This window comes from Pristiophorus japonicus, chromosome 12 (assembly GCF_044704955.1).
Source record: "Pristiophorus japonicus isolate sPriJap1 chromosome 12, sPriJap1.hap1, whole genome shotgun sequence".
NCBI lineage: Eukaryota > Metazoa > Chordata > Chondrichthyes > Pristiophoridae > Pristiophorus > Pristiophorus japonicus.
In genome coordinates, this window is record NC_091988.1 from 97,829,853 (window position 1) to 97,855,204 (window position 25,352).

The 25,352-nt window shown below is 50.2% G+C and overlaps 1 protein-coding gene across 3 annotated transcripts in view; it reads left to right on the forward strand.

Moving 5' to 3' along the window:
- parp3 (poly (ADP-ribose) polymerase family, member 3) overlaps window positions 1-25,352 on the forward strand; it is an 86,961-nt gene that overhangs the window by 5,319 nt on the left and 56,290 nt on the right. Inside the window, exon 1 of one of the 3 annotated variants that reach the window (XM_070895783.1) lies at window positions 14,216-15,039. The exons of 1 other annotated variant lie outside the window; for it this stretch is intronic. The gene's annotated coding sequence lies outside the window, so the exon portion shown is untranslated. Of the gene's footprint in view, window positions 1-14,215; window positions 15,040-22,473; window positions 22,577-25,352 lie in introns of those variants that run through there. One more of the 3 variants, XM_070895781.1, reaches the window with a different exon arrangement.

Below are 25,352 nucleotides of genomic sequence, written 5' to 3' on the forward strand. Positions count from 1 at the left end.
TCCAGAGTCAATGGAATGTTGGAAAATGACTGTCAACGCATCCACTATTTCCAAGGCCACCTCCTTAAGTACTCTGGGATGCAGTCCATCAGGCCCTGGGGATTTATCGGCCTTCAATCCCATCAATTTCCCCAACACAATTTCCCGGCTAATAAGGATTTCCCTCAGTTCCTCCTCCTTACTAGACCCCCCGACCCCTTTTATAACCGGAAGGTTGTTCGTGTCCTCCTTCGTGAATACCGAACCAAAGTACTTGTTCAATTGGTCCGCCATTTCTTTGTTCCCCGTTATGACTTCCCCTGATTCTGACTGCAGGGGACCTACATTTGTCTTTACTAACCTTTTTCTCTTTACATATCTATAGAAACTTTTGCAATCCGTCTTAATGTTCCCTGCAAGCTTCTTCTCATACTCCATTTTCCCTGCCCTAATCAAACCCTTTGTCCTCCTCTGCTGAGTTCTAAATTTCTCCCAGTCCCCAGGTTCGCTGCTATTTCTGGCCAATTTGTATGCCACTTCCTTGGCTTTAATACTATCCCTGATTTCCCTTGATAGCCACGGTTGAGCCACCTTCCCTTTTTTATTTCTATGCCAGACAGGAATGTACAATTGTTGTAGTTCATCCATGCGGTCTCTAAATGTCTGCCATTGCCCATCCACAGTCAACCCCTTAAGTATCATTCGCCAATCCATCTCAGCCAATTCACGCCTCATACCTTCAAAGTTAGCCTTCTTTAAGTTCTGGACCATGGTCTCTGAATTAACTGTTTCATTCTCCATCCTAATGCAGAATTCCACCATATTATGGTCACTCTTCCCCAAGGGGCCTCGCACAACGAGATTGCTAATTAATCCTTTCTCATTACATAACACCCAGTCTAAGATGGCCTCCCCCCTAGTTGGTTCCTCGACATATTGGTCTAAAAAACCATCCCTTATGCACTCCAGAAAATCCTCCTCCACTGTATTGCTTCCAGTTTGGTTAGCCCAATCTATGTGCATATTAAAGTCACCCATTATAACTGCTGCACCTTTATTGCACGCACCCCTAATTTCCTGTTTGATGCCCTCCCCAACATCACTACTACTGTTTGGAGGTCTGTACACAACTCCCACTAACGTTTTTTGCCCTTTGGTGTTCTGCAGCTCTACCCATATAGATTCCACATCATCCAAGCTAATGTCCTTCCTAACTATTGCCTTAATCTCCTCCTTAACCAGCAATGCTACCCCACCTCCTTTTCCTTTTATTCTATCCTTCCTGAATGTTGAATACCCCTGGATGTTGAGTTCCCAGCCCTGCTCATCCTGGAGCCACGTCTCCGTAATCCCAATCACATCATATTTGTTAACATCTATTTGCACAGTTAATTCATCCACCTTATTGCGGATACTCCTTGCATTAAGACACAAAGCCTTTAGGCTTGTTTTTTTAAGGGCCACAGTTTTCTGCCCTTCTGCCACGGTAAACCCGGGGGCAGGAATCAGTATAAAACTCCCCTCGGGCTGTACTTGTAATTTACTTTTTGTGAACATGGAGCACCATGATCTGTAAACACCTATGTAGTGCCATGTACAATGCAAGGTCTGTTGCGAAATGCATGTTGAAAAGAAAAATGTAAATGTACCGTCACCCATTCCGTGTACTGTATAGTGACACATGAAATGTAATTTGTTTGAATGTACTACAATGTATCCCGTATTGGACCGAATTGCACTTGAACTGGAAAACAAGGAAATGTAACGAACGGAACTGCCGTCAGCACCCAAATAATAGTGTATGGGATTGCTGACCGCAGCTAAATGTATTGAAATGCCTTTGAATGTGCTGTACAGATTTTTTTATGAATAAAGTATATTTTGAAATAAAAAATAGAAGCGATTATTTGCCGACAGACTGTGGCCTGCATATTTAGCGGCCACGGGACAGGAGCTAAGAAATAGGGGAAAACTAGCAGGAGCACAACGCAACCGCTGGCTGCGTACCTTGATTTTACGCACTCTGCCATATATACAAGCTGCTGTGTCCGAGTTTGATCCAGTGGATGTGAGTGACAGAAATAACGAAGACAGGGTCATGAAGACAATGACACTGTGCTTCGAGTCGTGCCAAGCAGATAAAAAGAATACCGGGATAACTAATAAGCCAAAGCGGAAGGTACATGAAATAAAAGGTGGGATCCCTCGGAAATGGCAGCAAGAGGGAAGCACGCCAGGAAAGGGGTGGGGTCAGGATAGGAAATGCTACACTTGTGGAGAGTTGGGGCATTTTATGCGTAACTGTAACAAAAACTAAGAAAGGGTAGGCTGAGGTTCCACAATCAGCAGGATCTCAGCTTTCCAACATTAAACACCATCTGCCAAATGTTTGCCCACTCACCTAGTCTGTCTATGTCCTTTTGAAGGTTTTTTATGTCCTCCTCACACATTGCTTTTCCTCCCATCTTTGTATCGTCAGTAAACTTGGCTACGTTACATTCGGTCCCTTCATCCAAGTCGTTAATATATATTGTAAATAGTTGAGGTCCCAGCACCGATCAATGAGGCACCACGCGAGTTACTGATTGTCAACCCAAGAATGAATCATTTATCCCGACTCTCTGTTTTCTGTTCGCCAATCCTCGATCCATGCTAGTATATTACCCCCAACCCCGTGAACTTTTATCTTGTGTAGTAACCTTTTATGAGGCACCTTATCGAATGCCTTCTGGAAATTCAAATACACCACATCCACTGGTCCCCCTTTATCCACCCTGTTCGTTACATCCTCAAAGGATTCCAGGAAATTTGTCAAACATGACTTTCCCTTTCATAAATCCATGCTGACTCTGCCTGACTGAATATGCTTTTCCAAATGTCCAGCTACTGCTTCTTTAATAATGGACTCCAACATTTTCCCAACCACAAATGTTAGGCTAACTGGTCTATAGAGGTGCGAGTCGGGAAGAACCCATGTCCCAGACCCAGAAACAGTACACGGACCCCAAAGAAGCCGCGAAAGATCTGGGAAGAGCTGTTGCGTTCTTGGTGGAACAAGGGGTATTAAGACCTATTGCTACTCAGGTTAACTCTCCAATTTGGCCGGTAAAGAAGCCGGATAATTCTTGGCAGATGACTGTAGATTATAGGGTTTTGAATGAAAGCATTCCTGCTTGTGCCCCAGGGTAGTGCCGTGGGTGATTTGATCGGCAAAATCCCTCGCTCTGCTACTGTGTTCACAGTGTTGGATATATCAAATGATTGTACTGGAGGACCAGTACAAGTTTACTTTTACCTTTAAGGGGCAGCAGTGTACGTGGACTCATTTGCCACAGGGATTCCACAACAGCCAGTCTATCTTTCATCGGTGTACGACTAATTGTCTATCAGAATTCAGTCAGCCAGGTCAGCTGGTACAGTATGTGGATGATTTGCTGCTATTTTCAGATAGTGAAGGGCAACATGAAGAACTATTGCAGGAATTGCTAGAATTGCTTAAAGCAAGAAGGCACAGATAGGACAAGGAGCAGTCCAGTTCCGTGGACTAACTCTTGGACCAGGAGAGCGTGCGATAGACGAAGCAAAGCGCAGAACAGTCCAGGAGCTGCATCATCCGAGTTCGATAACTGCTCTCCGATTGTTCTTGGGTCTGACTGGATACTGTAGGGAATACATTGAGAATTATTCAGCTACGGTGACTCCTCGCTGAGGTTACTTAGAAAAAGGGGTAGAATGGGAGTGGGATAAGCACTGTGAGGAGGCTTTTGTACAGTTGAAACGGGACCGACCAATGGCCCCAGCTTTGGGGACGGTAAACACTACAAAAGACTTTTTCCTGGAAGTGGCAGCGACAGATGCCAGCCTGGGTGCTGTTTTAATGCAGGATGCAAATGGGCATCTGAGACCCGTAGCTTATGCATCCAGGCCCTTAAATCTACCACCAAGCTCATGGTCTACAGGGCTGTAGTAATACCCGCCCTTTTGTATGGCTCTGAGACATGGACCATGTACAGTAGACACCTCAAGTCGCTGGAGAAATACCACCAATGATGCCTCCGCAAGATCCTACAAATCCCCTGGGAGGACAGATGCACCAACATTAGCGACCTCGTCCAGGCCAACATCCCCAGCATTGAAGCACTGACCACACTCGATCAGCTCCGCTGGGTAGGCCACATTGTCCGCATGCCAGACACGAGACTCCCAAAGCAAGCACTCTACTCAGAACTCCTTCAAGGCAAATGAGTCAAAGGTGGACAGAGGAAACGTTACACGGACACCTTCAAAGCTTCCCTGATAAAGTGCAACATCCCCACCGACACCTGGGAGTCCCTGGCCAAAGACTGCCCCAAGTGGAGGAAGTGCATCTGGGAAGGCGCTGAGCTCCTCAAGTCTCATCGCCGAGAGCATGAAGAAATCAAGCGCAGGCAATGGAAGGAGCGTGTGGCAAACCTGTCCCACCCACCCTTACCCTCAATGACTGTCTGTCCCACCTGTGACAGAGACTGTGACTCTCGTATTGGACTGTTCAGTCACCTAAGGACTCATTCTAAGAGTGGAAGCAAGTCTTTCTCGATTCCGAGGGACTGCCTCTGATGATGATGATGCCTCCAACGAACTATCCGAGGTAGAAAATGTTCTACTTGTGAGAGGCATCTGCTCGCCACATTCTGGGCAGTAAAGCCTTTTGCCATATTTACGGGAACTCAACCCATCGGTCTTCTCGCCCACCACACACCAACCTGTCTCTTGTTCGACGCCAAATCAAAGAAGGAACGGTGTCAAGCACCCAGGTAGCTACATGGACCCTGCAGTTGGAGGGGATGGATCTGAGAGTAAGGGCATTGAGCGATCCAAAGCTAGTGGCCAACCTTAACTACAAGCGGCGAATGTTATACCTGTACAGTCGAAGGGGTGTGGGAAACGGAAGGCGAATTTAAATCCGGCATCCACCCGGAGGGGTAGATATATATGTGGATGGGTCTAGTTTTGTAGAGAAAGTGGAACGTAAAATGGGGTGTGGAATTTATGACCCACAGAAAGGGGTGGATGTTGTCCGCCACTTTTGGTGCTCAACAGGCAGAATTGGCAGCTGTAACCTCTAGTAACGCATTCCACCGAGTTTCCCCGCCCTATACGATCTGTTCTGACTCAATATTCACTTGTAATTCCTGCACGGAATATTTGGCGATCTGGGCTAGAAGGTTGTACATCCGCGGACAGTAAAGCGTTAGTTACTGCACCCATGCTGGCAACTAAAGTGGAAGCCAAAGGAAAAGGGGGTGAAGATTATTACATACACAAAGTAAAAGCACATTCTAAAACCCAACCAAAATGGGAGGGGAACAGGAAAGCAGACGGACTGGCTCGGACGGGAGCAGAGAAGGGAGTTCCATCTATCAGGAATGGTGGCAACCGTAACCCTGGTAACCGAAACTATTCCGCTCCCTCCAGATCTTAAAATGGTACAATTAAACGATACGGTGTTGAAGGCTGTCCTTAAAGAAAAGGAGGCAGGTCGACGTGGAGGTTAGGGAAGGCATGTTGTATAAAGGGGATAAGTGGATTGTGCCCGAAGGATAGAGGGAGGAATTTCTGCAGTTTGCCCGGGGGCCGGACACCTCGGACCTGAAACAACTGGGAAGCGTGTTGAGGAGGTGGGTTGGTGGCCTCATCTGAGGGAAAAGGTAGAGGATTACTGTTAAAAACTGTTCAATGTGTGCTGCTAACAATCCAGACCCCCATAAAAGGAAGGCTCCCCTGGGCCATACCCATCGACGAGAGGGGCCATGGCAGTGAGTCCAGATGGATTTCATTGGACCCCTGCCAACTAAGATGGGCAATAAGCACTATTTAGTTCTGGTGGATAATTTTACTAAATGGGTAGAGGCTTTTCCATGCAAATCATCCACAGCATTGTGGACAGCCAAGACCCTAGTCAAAGAAGTGTTTTTCAGCTGGGAACTTTCCCATGTGGTGGAGTCCGACCAGGGAAGTCACTTTGCATAAGAACATAAGAAATAGGAGCAGGAATAGGCCATACGGCCCCTCGAGCCTGCTCCGCCATTTAATACAATCATGGCTGATCCGATCATGGGCTCAGGTCCACTTCCCTGCCCGCTCCCCATAACCCCTTATTCCCTTATCGGTTAAGAAATTGTCTATTTCTGTCTTAAATTTATTCAATGTCCCAGCTTCCACAGCTCTCTGAGGCAGCAAATTCCACAGATTTACAACCCTCTGAGACAAGAAATTTCTCCTCATCTCAGTTATAAATGTGTGGCCCCTTATTCTAAGATTATGCCCTCTAGTTCTAGTCTCCCCTATCAGTGGAAACATCCTCCCTGCATCCACCTTGTCAAGCCCTCTTATACATCTTATACATTTCGATAAGATCACCTCTCATTCTTCTGAATTCCAATGAGTAGATGCCCAACCTACTCAACCTTTCCTCATAAGTCAACCCCCTCATCCCCAGAATCAACCTAATGAACCTTCTCTAAACTGCCTCCAAAGCAACTATATCCTTTCGTAAATATGGAAACCAAAACTACACGCAGTATTCCAGGTGTGGCCTCACCAATACCTTATATTGCTGTAGCAAGACTTCCCTGCTTTTATACTCCATCCCCTTTACTGTCAGGAAATGCAAGCCACTCTGAAATTGCTCGGGATTGAGGGGAAGTGGCACGTGACCCACAACCCACAATCATCGGGAATCGTGGAAAGAATGAACTGTACATTGAAGTTAGCCCTGCAAAAGGAATTAAACGAACCGAACACTGAATGGGATGAAATACTTCCCCGAATCCCGATGGGAATCCGTAGTAATAAATCCAAAAGGACGGGTTACTCCCCCCCCCATGGATTGGTTACTGGGATATCCATGCAAATCCCTGGTCCCCACTCCTTAACTGACAAACCGATTAAGGAGATGACTTGGGTCAAGTTCTTAAACGACCTTTGGGTAATCTTAAAGGAACTGAACTTGAGGGCTGCCTGCCACATTGGGAGGACACACTAGCGCAGCCAATTACATCTGGTCCTGAGGGAACCTCCAGAACGGAAGGTGGGAAGCCAGATAATGATACAAAACTATGCGAGGCTGGGCGTGATTGAACCCCTGTACAAGGGACCGTATAGTATCATTGACCAAGCCAGTCCCAGGGTGTGTGCTGTTCGGTTACCCAAGAAAATCAAGTGCTTTCACATTAATCAGATAAAGCTTTTTCAGCCCAGCAACAGGTCAAGAAGACAACAAGCCACGGTGAGCTGGATTCATCCTCTTCAGCGGGATGATGAAGAAGGGGTGCCAAATGGGACTCCCCCCCCCACCTAATGAGGTGCTCCCACCTGAAAGGGCACCTCCTCAGGTACAGTATGATTCAAGTGATGGTGGACAGGACATGGGAGCTCCGCGGCCCCTGGTCTAGAACCACCACCTATCCACATTCAAGCCCTGCACAGCCCTCCAACCCCACCACCTAATAGGAGAAAGAAAAAGACACCCCCAAAATATAGGAGTGGGGACGGCCGAGGTTATATTTGTGGGTGGACATGGGATGCAAAGCCAGGAGTAACACTCCGTTTTTGTCCCTTGTACCCCACAGGCAAAAAGATGAATAGCATGAACAAAATTATTCTGTCCCATGATCGGGATTCTGATTTATTTAGAAGATTCAATATCTGCCTATTTGGCATACTGGTCCATACTTAGTTATTCCCTTTATAATAGCTTGATCACAATTGTCCCGGCTTCACCACCCCAAGTTGATGCCCGGAACATTACCCTCCAGTACATCAAGGGTAATTGCGAAACCGTGTGCTCGGGTACAATGTGGGTTACCACCTATAAGAACATAAGAACGTAAGGAATAAGAGCAGGAGTAGGCCATACAGCCCCTCGAGCCCGCTCCGCCATTCAATAAGATCATGCCTGATCATGGACTCAACTCCACTTCCCTGCCCGCTCCCCATAACCCCTTATCCCCTTATCGTTTAAGAAACTGTCTATTTCTGTCTTAAATTTATTCAATGTCCCAGCTTCCACAGCTTTCTGAGGCAGCGAATTCCACAGATTTAAAACTGTCTGAGAGAAGAAATTTCTCCTCATCTGAGTTTATATGGGTGGTCCCTTACTCTAAGATTATGCCCTCTAGTTCTAGTCACCCCATTAGTGGAAACATCCTCTCTGCATCCACCTTGTCAAGCCCCTCATAATCTTATACGTTTCGATAAGATCACCTCTTATTCTTCTGAATTCCAATGAGTAAAGGCCCAACCTACTCAACCTTTCCTCATAAGTCAATCCCCTCATCCCCGGAATCAACCTAATGAACCTTCTCTGAACTGCCTCCAAAGCAAGTATATCCTTTTGTAAATATGGAAATCAAAACTGCATGCAGTATTCCAGGTGTGGCCTCACCAATACCCTGTATAGCTGTAGTAAGACTTTCCTGCTTTTATACTCCTTTTATTCTTCTTTGCAACAAAGGCCAAGATTCCATTGGACTTCCAGATCACTTGCTGTACCTGCATAGTATCCTTTTGTACACTCATTCATCCCACCTGCTGATACACCAACAAGTTCACACTGGGGAGAGACCGTTCACCTGCTCAAAGTGTGGGCAGGGATTCACTTGTTCATCCAGCCTGCTGATACACCAGCGAGTTCACAAGTGACTGCAGGGTTTGGATTCTGTTGTTATTGCTGCTGTTATTCACATCCTACTGAATCGTGTTCATTCTGTTAGTTGGTGTTTGTTTCTGCTGATGTTAATAACCCTTCAACTAGGCTTTATAGTTTTAATATTTTGATAATTCAAATAACAGTGTTGATATTTGATGTCCCCAGAATAAGAGACTAATTGATGTCCTGTTTCTGACTGCTCCATTTTTGATCGGGGCAGAGGAGTAGAGAGAGATCGGGGCCCAGGAGCATCGTGATCGGGGCCCAGGAGAGGCGAGGGCCCAGGGGCAGCACGGGCCAGTCCACACTACGATCTATGGATAGTAGGAGCATGCGTGCGCACTAGGTCCGTGCAGCAGAGCTTGGTCTCCAGTTGTCTTGGTTAACCCTTGTCACTGGATCAAGACCTAGCTCTGTCAAGCCCGTGTAGTGGCTGGTGTGCAACGACGACCCAACGTTAAAAGAATCCATGCACAGGCATCTTCCACCATTTAGTAATTAGTTTGGGACCTAGATTGTCAGGTCCCTCATTGAAACACCTGTGAACTCATCCCTTTTTGGTGTGGAAGCAAGTCATCCTCAATACGAGGGACTGCCGAATACTATAATTTTGTGTTTCATGCAAAAGTAGCCCCAGGTCCCGCTGTATTGCAGCACGATGCAATCTTTCTCCATTTAAATAATAACTTGCTCTTTGATTTTTTCTGCCAAAGTGCATGACCTCACACTTTCCAACATTATACTCCATCTGCCAAATTTTTGCCCACTCACTTAGTTTGTCGATGTCCTTTTGCAGATGTTTTGTGTCCTCCTCACACATTGCTTTTCCTCCCATCTTTATATTGTCAGCAAACTTGGCTACGTTACACTCAGTCCCTTCTTCCAAGTCGTTAATATAGATTGTAAATAGTTGGGGTCCCAGCACTGATCCCTTCGGCACCTCACTAGATTGCCAACTGGAGAATGAACCATTTATCCCGACTCTCTGTTTTCTGTTAGTTAGCCAATCCTCTATCCATATTACCCTGAACACCATGAACTTTTATCTTGTGCAGTAACCTTTTATATGGCACCTTGTCAAATGCCTTCTGGAAGTCCAAATACACCACATCCACTGGTTCCCCATTATCCACCCTGTTCGTTACATCCTCAAGAATTTCAGCAAATTTGTCAAACATGACTTCCCCTTCATAAATCCATGCTGACTCCGCTTGACCAAATTTTGCTTTTCCAAATGTTCTGCTACTGCTTCTTTAATAATGGACTCCAACATTTTCTCAACCACAGATGTTAGGCTAACTGGTTCAAGAAGGTGGGGGATTATGGGTGGCGGTGTGAGCCATGAGGAGGACACTAAGAGGCTGCAGGGTGACTTGGACAGGTTAGGTGAGTGGGCAAATACATGGCAGATGCAGTATAATGTGGATAAATATGAGGTTATCCACTTTGGGGGCAAAAACAGAAAGGCAGAATATTATCTGAATGGCGGCAGATTAGGAAAAGGGAAGATGCAACGAGACCTGGGTGTCATGGTTCATCAGTCATTGAAAGTTGGCATGCAAGTACAGCAGGCGGTGAAGAAGGCAAATGGTATGTTGTCCTTCATAGCTAGGGGATTTGAGTATAGGAGCAGGGAGGTCTTACTGCAGTTGTACAGGGCCTTGGTGAGACCTCACCTTGAATATTGTGTTCAGTTTTGGTCTCCTAATCTGAGGAAGGACGTTTTTGCTATTGTGGGAGTGCAGCGAAGGTTTTCCAGGGATGGCTGGACTGACATATGAGGAGAGACTGGATCAACTGGGCCTTTATACACTGGAGTTTAGAAGGATGAGAGGGGATCTCATGGAAACATATAAGATTCTGACTTGACTAGACAGGTTAGATACGGGAAGAATGTTTCCAATGTTGGGAAAGTCCAGAACCAGGGGACACAGTCTTAGGATAAGGGGTCGGCCATTTAGTACTGAGATACGGAGAAACTTCTTCACTCAGAGAGTTGTTAACCTGTGGAATTCTCTGCCGCAGAGTTGTTGATGCCAGTCATTGGATATATTCAAGAGGGAAATATGGCCCTTACGGCTAAAGGGATCAAGGCGTATGGAGAGAAAGCAGGAAAGGGGTACTGAGGGAGTGATCAGCCATGATCTTATTGAATGATGGTGCAGGCTCGAAGGGACGAATGGCCTACTCCTGCACCTATTTTCTATGTTTCTATGCATAAAGTGCAAAAGTCGCCCCATGGTATTACCCTAATCAACCAAAGATGTGGTTCATACAGACCTTTCAAGGTATCACCAAGTAGGGGACCCCCGGGGAAATGTAGATAGTCCGACCCAATCCCAAAGCACTGGATATACCCTGTTGTGTTGGCCCCGATGGTGGGAAACTCACGAGGGAATTTACGGATGTGTAAGCCCGAGGATGATAACCGATGGGTCTAAGCCGGACTCGGACAGTTCGGCTGCGGAATGGGAAATCAGGGAGGAGGTGACTAGCTGTACGATGTTTGCTCACAATAAGCCCAGGGGACTCTGAGTGGTATAGTAATAATACCAGTGTTGTCATGTAAAGGGATGTTGTGATGGGAATGCGGTTATACATGCAGTGGAATTAAAAGTTTGTCTGAAAGTTCTTCCCCCTATGAATAAAACACACTCATGGGGAGGACAACATGCAACTGGGTTATTTGCCCTAAACACACCCCAGGACCAACTCATGGACTGGTGATAGGCCCAACTTGGATTATATTGTGTCATGGTGTGCATCATGAGGTGGTGTCTGTAATATTGAATCTGACCGAAGTGGGACTGCTGAATTGGTGCAAGCCAGAGATAGCGCGGTTATATGGGAGAATGACATGGGGATTAATAAAGGGATTTTGGCAGAGGGCCGGTACAACCTTAGTGGAATTGGAATTAAAACCATTATATAGCATGGAATCCAGGGAAGGTAATCGGTTTGACAATACCCTCGAAAAGAATAATACCGAATCTATTGAAGAAAATCATAACGGGAGGCGGCAAGGCCCTGATAAATGATGCAGCAACTGTTTTTTTAATACCGGAATCTCCCTTGTGAATAATCTTGATTTGGCTCGTCTGGACCAGTCTGTAAGGGCAGTCAGGAATCGTTTAAAGAACATTTTGAATAAAATGAAATGGTCAAAAACAGGAGGAATTGGAGGTGGAACAAATTATGACCGTTCATCTGCAGGATGTGGTTAAGCATTTAGTATCCCATGCTAAAAAGATAAACCAAATTTTAAGGGAGGACCGGAATGTCTCTTGTGAGGCCGCGTGAATTGATGTATGTGTAAAGTATGGATCTTGGTTACTGAAACAAACTGGAGAAAACCTGCAGCGTGTTGCTGAGGGGAAGCTCCCCTTGTGGGTGACAGGTCGACATCTGAGGGCAATGTCCACTTACCAACTTACACTACTGTGCCAAGTCAGAGGGTTGGTGCAGGCGTAACCAGTCAGACACGAGTGCCACCTACAGGAATAGAACAGCATTACCCTGTTAGGGATGGTATATTATCCCATCCGGCCCGAAAAGGCGAACACCAAATCCTCTATTCCGCGTGGAAAATACAAGAGCACGTCAGGGGGACTATTTAGTATAGTAAACCCCCGAAGTATGTGACTCGGGTGGATGGGACCATATGGGTGGCCCAAGATCTTACCAGGTGTGCTCCAGCTTGGGGCATGTTCATCTGCCCTCACGACATGGTGGAACATGCAACCTCTGCGTGCGGATTTAATTGGGATGGGATTGCATGGAACTACAGCATGAAAGCGATTGCGGGACATTTCCCCGTACAATCGGCAGACAGAGGGAAGGGTGAATATTGTGCACTTTTAATACCAGTACTGTAACAACCTGACTGGTCCCATCGCAGCGGGAACGTTTTGCTTCACCCCAGTCCAACCTGTGAGACTTGGGGCGCGGGTTTTGTTAAGCATTTATTCGCATAGGCAAGTAGATATTGCTGTAAAACATGAGTTAAAAGAGCAATTACACCAGTACGTGACTCGGTTCAGCTATGACATTCCACCTCTGCCAGAACACTTGGTAGAGTTAATGAGATGCATTAACCAGTGCCAAACACACTATTATACCTTGGCCCGTAAAATCGTGAACTGCGTGAAGCATCTCTAAGGTCGGAGAGAACGCCTGGTGGGACAGCGGTATGAATATCGAGCATCATCCTTGGATAAGGATTGTCTCGCACGTTTTGGGTGTTGTTCAGTTGGTGATTGTGTTATATCTAATGATAACCTACCGTGTCAACAGGAGACACAATCAGCCTGAGTGGCTCAAGCTGTTACAAAAGACGCTGAAGGAAGAAGACAACGACTGTAAAATGTAAGTGCCTGTGATCTGGGATTCGGGTGCACAGGCACTTGAGGGTGGCCTATAGGCGCGGCCCTGGACAACGTGGATCACTTCCCATATCTCGGGAGCCTCCTATCAACAAGAGCAGACATTGACACCGAGATCCAACACCGCCTCCAGTGCACCAGTGCAGCCTTCGGCTGCCTAAGGAAAAGAGTGTTTGAAGACCAGGCCCTCAAAACTGCCACCAAGCTCATGGTCTACAGGGCTGTAGTAATACCTTCCCTCCTGTACAGCTCAGAAACATGGACCATGTACAGTAGACACCTCAAGTCGCTGGAGAAATACCACCAACGATGTCTCCGCAAAATCCTACAAATCCCCTGGGAGGACAGACGCACCAACATTAGCATCCTCAACCAGGCCAACATCCCCAGCATTGAAGCACTGACCACACTTGATCAGCTCCACTGGGTATGCCACATTGTTCGCATGCCAGACACGAGACTTCCAAAGCAAGCGCTCTACTCGGAACGCCTTCACGGCAAACGAGCCAAAGGTGGGCAGCGGAAACGTTACAAGGACACCCTCAAAGCCTCTCTGATTAAGTGCAATAACCCCACTGGCACCTGGGAGTCCCTGGCCAAAGACCGCCCAAAGTGGAGGAAGCGCATCCGGGAGGGCGCTGAGCACCTCGAGTCTCATCGTCGAGAGCGCGCAGAAATCAAGCGCAGGCAGCGGAAAGAGCGTGCGGGAAACCAGTTTCTCTCAACGACAACCTGTCCCACCTGTGACAGGGATTGTGGTTTTTGTATTGGACTGTTCAGTCACCTAAGGACTCATGTTAATAGTGGAAGCAAGTCTTCTTCGATTCCGAGGGACTGCCTATGATGATAATACATTATTTGCTGTAATTTTTGCTAAAAAGATGTGTTGTGACTTGGAAAATTTGCTGTAAGTTGACCAAACTTAAAAGTTGACCAAATTTAATGTATTAGCATGCTTCGGGAGGCCAAGAAACTGGTCGCTGTGAGAACTTTGTACAAAAGCCGTTGCAAGCTGTTATTCACAGATAAAGAAGCAATAGACCTTGAAATCGAACAAACTGTTGGGCCGTTAGGCAAAACAAGAACATCTGCAGACAATGAAAGGCCTTGAGGCCCACCGATGATTAACTGCCGATTGATAAGAAGAAGTGAAAAATAATAGCTGTCATTACTAGTATAGCTCATGGTCTACAGGGCTGTAGTAATACCTGCCCTCCTGTATGGATCAGAGGCATGGACGATGTACAGAAGACACATCAAGTCGCCGGAGATAAATCACCAACGATGTCTCCGCAAGATTCTGCAAATCCGCTGGATGCACCAACATCAGTGTCCTCGCCCAGGCTAACATCCCCAACATTGAAGCACTAACCACATTCGATCAGCTTCGCTGGGCAGGCCACTTAATTTGCATGCCAGACACGAGACTCCCTAAGCAATTGCTCTGCGCGGAGCTCCTTCACAGCAAACGAGCCAAAGGTGGGCAGCGGAAACGTTACAAGGACACCCTCAAAGCATCCCTGGTGAAGTGCGACATCACCACTGACACCTGGGAGACCTGGCCGAAGACCGCCCTTGGTGGAGAAAGTGCATCCGGGAGGGCGTTGAGCTTTTCGAATCTCAACGCTGCGAGCGTGAAGAGGTCAGGTGCAGGCAGCGGAAGGAGCGTGTGGTAAATCAGTGCCACCCCCCCTTACCCCGATGAATATCAGTCCCACCTGTGACAGGGTCTGTGGCTCTCGTGTTGGACTGTTCAGCCACCAGAGAACTCACCTTAGGAGTGGAAGCAAGTCTTCCTCGATACCGAGGGACTGCCTATGATGATTCTGATATGAGTTTGGGACACGTACGCGTGGGCTGTTTACCAAGTTTTGGAGTACAAAAGTGTTGTTTGAAAAGACATTCGGGACTGCAGTCGAGAGAAACTTGATCAGTTTCCAGTTAAAGTTGTACGTCTAATCATCACCGAACCGACACTTGCTGGTGTTGGTATGTATGTAGTGCTTGCTTATTATCACTTGACTTTAAAGTCAGGGAATAAATCTGTCTGTGCTTAAGTATAATCGGGAATTGTTATTACCTTGCTGATCTCAAGTATAAGAATACTTTTTTCACAGATTCATTAGTTTTTGAGTTGTTTTGTTCCACGGGTCCGAACTCTCTAAACCGTTGGACAGGGTGAGGGGTAATTCTGCATATCTTACAGTGTCGCTGGCAATGCTGACATTCATTGGCCATTCGTAGTTATCCCTGACTTGAGTGGCTTGCTAGGCCACTTCAGAGGGCATTTAAGAATCAACCATGTTGGTGTGAGACTGGAGTCACGTATAGGCCAGATCGGTTGGATGGCAGGTGTCCTTCCCTAAAGGACAGGAGTGAAGCAGTTGGATTTTAATGACAATCCGACCACTTCACGGTCACTTAGAAGGTTTAAAATTCTCATCTTGGTTTCAAGGACCTCACCATTCCCTATAACCTCCTCCAGCCTTACAACCCTCTGAGATGTCTGCACTCGTCCAATTCTGGCCTCTTGCCTATCTCCGCTATTAATCGCTCCACCATTGGTGGCCATGTCTTCAGCTGCCAGGGCCCTATCCTCCGGAATTCGCTTCCTAAATCTCTCCACTTCTCTCATCTTGACCTCTCTCTTCTCCTTTAAAATGCTCCTTAAAATCTACCTACCTCTTTGACAAACATAAGAACTAGGAGCAGGAGTAGGCCTTACGGCCCCTCGAGCCTGCTCCACCATTTAATATGATCCTGGCTGATCCGATCATGGACTCAGCTCCACTTCCCTGCCCACTCCCCATAACCCCTTAATCCTTTAATCCTTTTGGTCACCTATCCTAATATCTCCTTATGAGGCTCGGTGTCAAATTTTGTTTGATTATGCGCCTGTGAAGCACCTTGGGAGGTTTCACTATGTTAAAGGCGCTATATAAATGCAAGTTGTTGCTGATCTCCACTTTGGCCGAGATGGCAGTCACTCTGAAAGCTGGAGTGTCGGCGGGAGCCGGTGGTGTAATGGTAACATGCATAATTCTCGTTCTTGCAACCCGGGTTCAGACTGATTCCTGGGATGGGGGGAATGTCCTATGAGGAGAGATTGAGTAGACTAGGCCGATATTCCCTAGAGTTCAGAAGAACGAGAGGAGATCTCGTTGAAATATGCAACATTCTTGCATGGCTTGATAGGCTAGGTGCAGGGAGAATATTTCCTCGGGCTGGGGAGTCTAGAACCAGGGGTCACAGTCTCAGAATAAGGGGTCGGCCATTTAGGACTGAGATGAGGAGAAACTTCTTCACTCAGATGGTGGTAAACCTTTGGAATTCTCTACCCCAAAGGGCTGTGAATGCTCAGTCTTTGAGTATATTCAAGACAGAGATCAATAAATGTTTGAATATTAAGGGAATCAAGGGAAGTGGAGTTGAGGTAGAAGATCAGCCACGATCTTATTGAATGGCAGAGCAGGTTCGAGGGGGCCGAATGGCCAACTCCTACTCCTATTTCTTATGCTCTTCTGAGCTGCTCACTGATCTTGGGCAGGGTGGGGGCTTGTCAGAATCTGTTTTTTCCCCATTCAGCCGGGAAGTTCCACAGACATTTAGACATTCCACAGAAGCTCACAGACATTTAGAGACCGCATGGATGAACTACAACAATTGTATATTCCTGTCTGGCATAGAAATAAAAAAGGGAAGGTGGCTCAACCGTGGCTATCAAGGGAAATCAGGGATAGTATTAAAGCCAAGGAAGTGGCATACAAATTGGCCAGAAATAGCAGCGAACCTGGGGACTGGGAGAAATTTAGAACTCAGCAGAGGAGGACAAAGGGTTTGATTAGGGCAGGGAAAATGGAGTATGAGAAGAAGCTTGCAGGGAACATTAAGACGGATTGCAAAAGTTTCTATAGATATATAAAGAGAAAAAGGTTAGTAAAGACAAACGTAGGTCCCCTGCAGTCAGAATCAGGGGAAGTCATAACGGGGAACAAAGAAATGGCGGACCAATTGAACAAGTACTTTGGTTCGGTATTCACGAAGGAGGACACGAACAACCTTCCGGTTATAAAAGGGGTCGGGGGGTCTAGTAAGGAGGAGGAACTGAGGGAAATCCTTATTAGCCGGGAAATTGTGTTGGGGAAATTGATGGGATTGAAGGCCGATAAATCCCCAGGGCCTGATGGACTGCATCCCAGAGTACTTAAGGAGGTGGCCTTGGAAATAGTGGATGCGTTGACAGTCATTTTCCAACATTCCATTGACTCTGGATCAGTTCCTATGGAGTGGAGGGTAGCCAATGTAACCCCACTTTTTAAAAAAGGAGGGAGAGAGAAAACAGGGAATTATAGACCGGTCAGCCTGACATCGGTAGTGGGTAAAATGATGGAATCAATTATTAAGGATGTCATAGCAGTGCATTTGGAAAGAGGTGACATGATAGGTCCAAGTCAGCATGGATTTGTGAAAGGGAAATCATGCTTGACAAATCTTCTGGAATTTTTTGAGGATGTTTCCAGTAGAGTGGATAAGGGAGAACCAGTTGATGTGGTATATTTGGACTTTCAGAAGGCGTTCGACAAGGTCCCACACAAGAGATTGATGTGCAAAGTTAGAGCACATGGGATTGGGGGTAGTGCACTGACATGGATTGAGAACTGGTTGTCAGACAGGAAGCAAAGAGTAGGAGTAAATGGGGACTTTTCAGAATGGCAGGCAGTGACTAGTGGGGTACCGCAAGGTTCTGTGCTGGGGCCCCAGCTGTTTACACTGTACATTAATGATTTAGATGAGGGGATTAAATGTAGTATCTCCAAATTTGCGGATGACACTAAGTTGGGTGGCAGTGTGAGCTGCGAGGAGGATGCTGTGAGGCTGCAGAGCGACTTGGATAGGTTAGGTGAGTGGGCAAATGCATGGCAGATGAAGTATAATGTGGATAAATGTGAGGTTATCCACTTTGGTGGTAAAAACAGAGAGACAGACTATTATCTGAATGGTGACAGATTAGGAAAAGGGGAGGTGCAAAGAGACCTGGGTGTCATGGTACATCAGTCATTGAAGGTTGGCATGCAGGTGCAGCAGGCGGTTAAGAAAGCAAATGGCATGTTGGCCTTCATAGCAAGGGGATTTGAGTACAGGGGCAGGGAGGCGTTGCTACAGTTGTACAGGGCATTGGTGAGGCCACACCTGGAGTATTGTGTACAGTTTTGGTCTCCTAACCTGAGGAAGGACATTCTTGCTATTGAGGGAGTGCAGCGAAGGTTCACCAGACTGATTCCCGGGATGGCGGGACTGACCTATCAAGAAAGACTGGATCAACTGGGCTTGTATTCACTGGAGTTCAGAAGAATGAGAGGGGACCTCATAGAAACATTTAAAATTCTGACGGGGTTAGACAGGTTAGATGCAGGAAGAATGTTCCCAATGTTGGGGAAGTCCAGAACCAGAGGTCACAGTCTAAGGATAAGGGGTAAGCCATTTAGGACCGAGATGCGGAGGAACTTCTTCACCCAGAGAGTGGTGAACCTGTGGAATTTTCTACCACAGAAAGTTGTTGAGGCCAATTCACTAAATATATTCAAAAAGGAGTTAGATGAGGTCCTTACTACTAGGGGGATCAAGGGGTATGGCGAGAAAGCAGGAATGGGGTACTGAAGTTGAATGTTCAGCCATGAACTCATTGAATGGCGGTGCAGGCTAGAAGGGCCGAATGGCCTACTCCTGCACCTATTTTCTATGTTTCTATGTTTCTAAAGCAGTAGCACAAGTGTCACACGGAAAAATCAATGGCTTTTAACTTCAATGGTATTCGTCACAAGGCGATGGCCGGTGAAGGGTTTAAAGGGGCATTGCATTGAAGGGGAGAGAGGGGGTGGAGGGGTTAGTGGGGAGGAAGGGGGTACCGGGGAGAGGAATGGAAGGACGGGGGTTGGGAGGGTGGAGGGGGTGAGAAGAGATGGGGGCGAGGGGGAAGGATGGAGGGCGGGGGGGGCGGAGGCGGAGGGACGAAGTGGGTGAGGGGGTCGGAGGAGGGAGGGGAGAGGGAAGGGAGCAGCAGGGAGCGAGAGAGGGGAGAGGGAGGGGACGGGGTGATAGAAGGGCGGAAAGGAAAGGGGGTGGGAAGGGAGAGAGAGGCGCGGGGAGAGAGGAAAGGGGGCAGGGAAGGGGTGTGGGGAGGGAGAGGGGCGGTGAGAGAGGCAGATGGAGAGGAGAGGAGAACAGACGTGAGAGAGGGCATGGGAAAGGGAAAGGAGAGGGACGGAGAGGAGGTGGAGCAAGAGGAAAGAGAGAGCGGGGAGGGGCGAGGAGAGAGGGGAGGGGAGAGATGAGGCAGGGAGGGGAGAGAGGAGGCGGGGAGGGGAGAGAGGGGCACGGGGAGGGGAGAGAGGGGCGCGGGGAGAGGAGAGGGGGGCGGGCCGTGAGGGGGAGGGGAGAGAGGGGACAGGGCCGTGAGGAGGCGACGAAAGAGCGGGCAGGGAGAGAGGGGGAAGGGGAGAGAGGGGGGAGGGGAGAGAGGGCGGGGGTGGGAGGGGAGGGGAGGGGATAGAGGGCGTGGGATAGGAGGGGAGAGAGGGGGAGGGGAGAGAGGGCGAGGATGGGAGGAGAGAGAGGGGCGGGGAGAAGAGAGGGGGCGGGGAGGGGAGAGAGAGCAGGGATGGGAGGGCAGAGAGTGGGCGGGAAGGGGAGAGAGGGCGGGGCTTGGAGGGGAGAGACGGGGCAGAGCATGAGGGGAGAGAGGAGGGGAGAGAAGGGGCAGGGCATGAGGGGAGAGAGGAGGGGAGAGAGGGGGCAGGGCATGAAGGGAGGGGAAAGAGGGGGCAGGGGGGAGGGGAGTGAGCGGCCAGGGGGGAGGGTGAAGAGGGGTCGGGGATAGGGGGCGGGGCGTGAGGGGGAGGGGAGAGAGGAGGCGGGGCGTGAGGGGGAGAGGAGAGAGGAGGCGGGGCGTGAGGGGGAGGGGAGAGAGGAGGCGGGGCGTGAGGGGGAGAGGAGAGAGGAGGCGGGGCGTGAGGGGGAGGGGAGAGAGGAGGCGGGGCGTGAGGGGGAGGGGAGAGAGGAGGCGGGGCGTGAGGGGGAGGGGAGAGAGGAGGCGGGGCGTGAGGGGGAGGGGAGAGAGAGAGGGGGCAGGGCGTGAGGGGGAAGGGAGCGAGGGGGTGGGGGAAGGGAGCGAGGGGGTGGGGGAAGGGAGTGAGGGGGTGGGGAGAGGGGGGAAGGGGAAGGGAGCAAGGGGGTGGGGAGAGGGGGGAGGGGGAAGGGAGCGAGGCGGTGGGGGGAGCTGGGGTGGGAGCGAGGGGTTGGGAACAAGGGGGTGGGGGGAATGGGGCGGGGCATGAGGGGGCGGAGAGAGACGGGGCAGGGCATGAGGGGGTGGAGAGAGAGGGGAAGGGGAGAGAGAGGGGAAGGGGAGAGAGAGGGGAAGGGGAGAGAGAGGGGAAGGGGAGAGAGGGAGCAGGTCGTGAGGGGGAGGGGTAGAGGGGGCAGTGCGTAAGGGGGAGGGGAGAGAGGATGCGGAGCGTGAGGGGGACGGGCGGAGGGGAGAGAGGGGGCAGGGCATGAGGGGGAGGGGAGAGAGGGGGTAGGGCATGAGGGGGAGGGAAGACAGGGTGCGGAGCGTGAGGGGGAGGGGAGAGAGGGTGCGGAGTGTGGGGAGGGGAGGGGAGAGAGGGGGCAGGGCGTGAGGGGGAGGGGAGAGAGGGGGCAGGGCGTGAGGGGGAGGGGAGAGAGGGGGCAGGGCGTGAGGGGGAGGGGAGAGAGGGTGCGGAGCGTTGGGGGGGAGGGGAGAGAGGGGGCAGGGCGTGAGGGGGAGGGGAGAGAGGGGGCAGGGCAGGGCGTGAGGGGGAGGGGAGAGAGGGTGCGGAGCGTTGGGGGGGAGGGGAGAGAGGGGGCAGGGCGTGAAGGGGAGGGGAGAGAGGTTGCGGAGCGTGAGGGGGGGGTGGAGAGAGGGGGCAGGGCGTGAGGGGGAGGGGAGAGAGGGGGCAGGGCGTGAGGGGGAGGGGAGAGAGGGTGCGGAGCGTTGGGGGGGAGGGGAGAGAGGGGGCATGGCGTGAAGGGGAGGGGAGAGAGGTTGCGGAGCGTGAGGGGGAGGGGAGAGAGGGTGCAGAGCGTGAGGGGGAGGGGAGAGAGGGTGCGGAGCGTGAGGGGGAGGGGAGAGAGGGGGCTGGGTGTGAGGGGGAGGGGAGAGAGGATGCGGAGCATGAGGGGAGGGGAGAGAGGGCGGGGCGTGAGGTGGAGGGGCGTGAGGTGGAGGGGAGAGAGAGGAGGGGAGAGAGGAGGAGGTGCGTGAGGTGGAGGGGAGAGAAGGCGGGGCGTGAGGGGGCGGGGCGAGAGGGGGGAATCAGCAGTAGGGTGTGCGCCAGTTTGGGTTTTGGGGATGGGGCAGTGGCCGTAAGTTTGAGAATTGACAGACCAGTCGAGTTTTGTATCGGCAGCAGGCACTGAGGTCCCCAACTCGCCAGGATTGTCCTGAAGTCCCCAACAATTGAAGATTAATCTCGCGAGCCAACCCGGGAGAAAAAAATCATTGGGACATTAAAAAAAAGTGTCTTTTTTTATTCATTTTCTTTGAGTTATAAAAAATATTGGAGATGGGGGGAAAAGGCTGGTTGACTGGCAGTCGAGAATCATCCACTCGAGTCAGGGGAGGCGGGCGTTGTGAGGGTGGACATTGAGGTGGCCAATGGCGAGCGTGTGGGGCGGAGCGGTTGGAAGTCATGTGATGAAACTCCCTGGAATGCGTCCAATCAGAGCTACCATCTGTCATGGGCATGCCATCTTCGAGCTTCAACACCTGAATACATGAAATGATCAGCGAGGCTTTGAGGGTGTCCTTGAAACATTTCCTCTGCCCACCTTTGGCTTGTTTGCCGTGAAGGAGTCTCGTGTCTGGCATGCCCAGCGGAGCTGATCGAGTGTGGTCAGCGCTTCAATGCAACATCCCCACTGATATCTGGAAGTCCCTGGCTAAAGACTGCCCTAAGTGGAGGAAGTGTATCCGGGAGGGCGCTGAGCACCTTGAGTCTCATCGCCGAGAGCATGCAGAAATCAAGCGCAGGCAGCGGAAGGAGCGTGCGGCAAACCAGTCCCACCCTCCCTTACCCTCAACAACTGTCTGTCCCACCTGTGACAGTGACTGTGATTCTCGTATTGGACTGTTCAGCCATCGAAGGACTCAGGTTAAGATTGGAAGCAAGTCGTCTTCGATTCCGAGGGACTGCCTATGAAGATGATGACATGAAGTGTTTTGTCTGTGAATGGCCCCAGGGATCACGGTGAGGGATGTGAAGGCTGGGAATGGAGGAGCTGGAGCTGGAGCTGGAGCTGCAAGCCCTGTGAAGGGTTAACACAGAGCTGTGAGGAGGAAGCAGCTGTCTCTATATCTGATTGGCTCAGTGCTTATTGTGGGAGAGGCTACTTCCCCACTAGCTGATCCTGCTTGCTGGGACTTGTTCAGCCTGTGCAACTCCGGAGGAGTTTTCCCTGCCTGTACATTTCATTCCGGACTGTCGGCCAGAATCCTACCCCTTCAGTAAGTACTACACTGGCTTTCTCGGGATCTGGGTGTCGCTGGCGATACCGACATTCCTTGCCCATTCCCCCTAGTTATCCCTTACTTGAGGGGCTCACTCGGCCACTTCAGAGGGCAGTTAAGAGTCAGCCATGTTGTTGTGTGACTGGAGTCACGATTAGGCCAGATCAGTTGGACAGCAAATTTCCTTCCCTAAAGGACATTAATGAAGCAGTTGAGTTTAACGACAATGCGACCACTTCATGGTCACGTTTAATGATACCAGCTCTTTATTTCCAGATTTATTTTTAACTGAATTCAGATTCTCCAAATACCGTGGTGGGGTTTGAAGTCATGTCTTCTGGATTATTAGTCCAGGCCTCTGGATTAGAAGTTTGGTTACATAACTGCTGTGTTAGAAAAACCACTGCACTGTACTCTCGATTTCTAAGTACCTTAAATGTGTCCAAGATTGCATGAAATGAGGCAGTAACGTTGCTTTGTACTTGTGTCAGTTATGGCTCAGTGGGTAGCACCCTCACCGCTTGGGTCAGAAGGTTGTGGGTTCAAGTGCCACTCCAGGGACTTGAGCACAAAAAGTTAGGCTGACACTCCAGCGCAGCACTCTCGGAGCGCTGCACTCTCGGAGGCACCATCTTTCGGATGAGACTCAGGTGGACGTAAAAGATCCCATGGCACTATTTTGAAGAGCAGTGGAGTTTTCCCAGTGTCCTGGCCAATATTTATCCCGCGATCAATGTAACTATAACAGATTATCACATTGCTGTTTGTGGGAGCTTGCTGTGCGCAAATTGTCTGCCGTGTTTCCTAAATTGGAACAGTGACAACATTTTTTAAAAAGTACTTCATTGACTGTAAAGCACTCTGGGACATCTGGTGGGCGTGAAAGGCTCTATTTAAAATGCAAGTCTTTCTTTGACCCCTGTGTTTGCTGACCTACAATTGGCTCATGATCCGACAATGACTCAGTCTTAAAATTTTCAGCCTTGTTTTCAAATCCCTCCCTGGCCTCGCCCGGTCCTATCTCTGTAATCTCCTCCAGCCCTACAACCTTCGGAGATCTCTGCGCTCCTCCAATTCTGGCCTCTTGCACATCGCCAATTTTAATCACTCCACAATTGCTGGCCGTGCCTTCAGTTGCCAAGGTCTTAAGCTCTGGAATTCCCTCCATAAACCTCTCCGCCTCTCTACCTCTTCTTTTAAGATGCTCCATAAAACCTACCTCTTTGACCAAGCTTTTAGTCACCTGTTCTTACATGTGCCTTGTTTGATAACACTCCTGTGAGGAACCATGGAACGTTTCACGATGCGAAAGGCGCTATAGAAATGCAAGTTGTTGGGCTCCTGTTTCCCCTCTGGCCAAAAGCTGGAGTGCCGCCGGGAACCACTTGCTGATCTTGGGTGGGGGAATGTCGGAACCCGGCATAGCTTGAAGTTTATTGGGATGTGACAATCAGCCGGGATGTCCCGCCAAGGCAACACCGCAAGTGACACTAGGAAAAATCAATGGCTCTTCACTTCAATGATACTGGTCACGAGAAGACGGCAGGCGAAGAGTTTAAATGTGTATTGCATGTGTGGCTTGTTAAACCTTGGTTACGAAGGAAGCAAAGAGAGCTGAGTGCCATTTTTCATTACAATGAGGTGACATGCAGCGATGTGGTCATATAGTCGGACAGCATTTACACACGGTGCAGTACTGAGGGGAGGGGAGGGGAGAGGAGAGGGAGAGAACGGGGAGAGGAGGGGAGAGAACAGGGAGAGGAGGGGAGGGGGAGAGAAAACAAGGAGAGGAGGGGGGGAGAGAACGGGGGAGAAGGAGGGGAAGTGGAGGGGAGGGGAGGGACGGAGGGTAGGGAGGGAGGGGAGGGGGAGAGAATGGGGAGGGGAGGGGGAGAGAATGGGGAGGGGAGGGGGAGAGAATGGGGAAGGGAGGGGAGGGAGGGGAGGGGGAGAGAATGGGGAGGGGAGGGGAGGGGGAGAGAATGGGGAGGGGAGGGGGAGGGGGAGAGAATGGGGAGGGGAGGGGAGGGGAGAGAATGGGGAGGGGAGGGGAGGGGAGGGGAGGGGGAGAGAATGGGATGGGGAGGGGAGGGGGAGAGAATGGGATGGGGAGGGGAGGGGGAGAGAATGGGATGGGAGGGGGAGAGAATGGGATGGGGAGCGGAGGGGGAGAGAATGGGATGGGGAGCGGAGGGGGAGAGAATGGGATGGGGAGCGGAGGGGGAGAGAATGGGATGGGGAGGGGAGGGGGAGAGAATGGGATGGGGAGGGGAGGGGAGAGAATGGGATGGGGAGCGAGGGGGAGAGAATGGGAGGGGAATGGGGAGAGGGAGAGAATGGGAGGGGAGAGGGAGAGAATGGGAGGGGAGAGGGAGAGAATGGGAGGGGAGAGGGAGAGAATGGGAGGGGGAGAGAATGGGATGGGGAGGGGAGAGAATGTGATGGGGAGGGGAGGGGGAGAGAATGGGATGGGGAGGGGAGGGGAGGGGGAGAGAATGGGATGGGGAGGGGAGGGGGAGAGAATGGGATGGGGAGGGAGAGGGGGAGAGAATGGGATGGGGAGGGAGGGAGGGGGAGAGAATGGGATGGGGAGGGGAGGGAGAGAATGGGATGGGGAGGGGAGGGGGAGAGAATGGGATGGGGAGGGAGGGGGAGAGGATGGGGAAGGGAGGGGAGAGGGAGAGAATGGGATGGGGAGGGGAGAGGGAGAGAATGGGAGGGGAATGGGGAGAGGGAGAGAATGGGAGGGGAGAGGGAGAGAATGGGAGGGGAG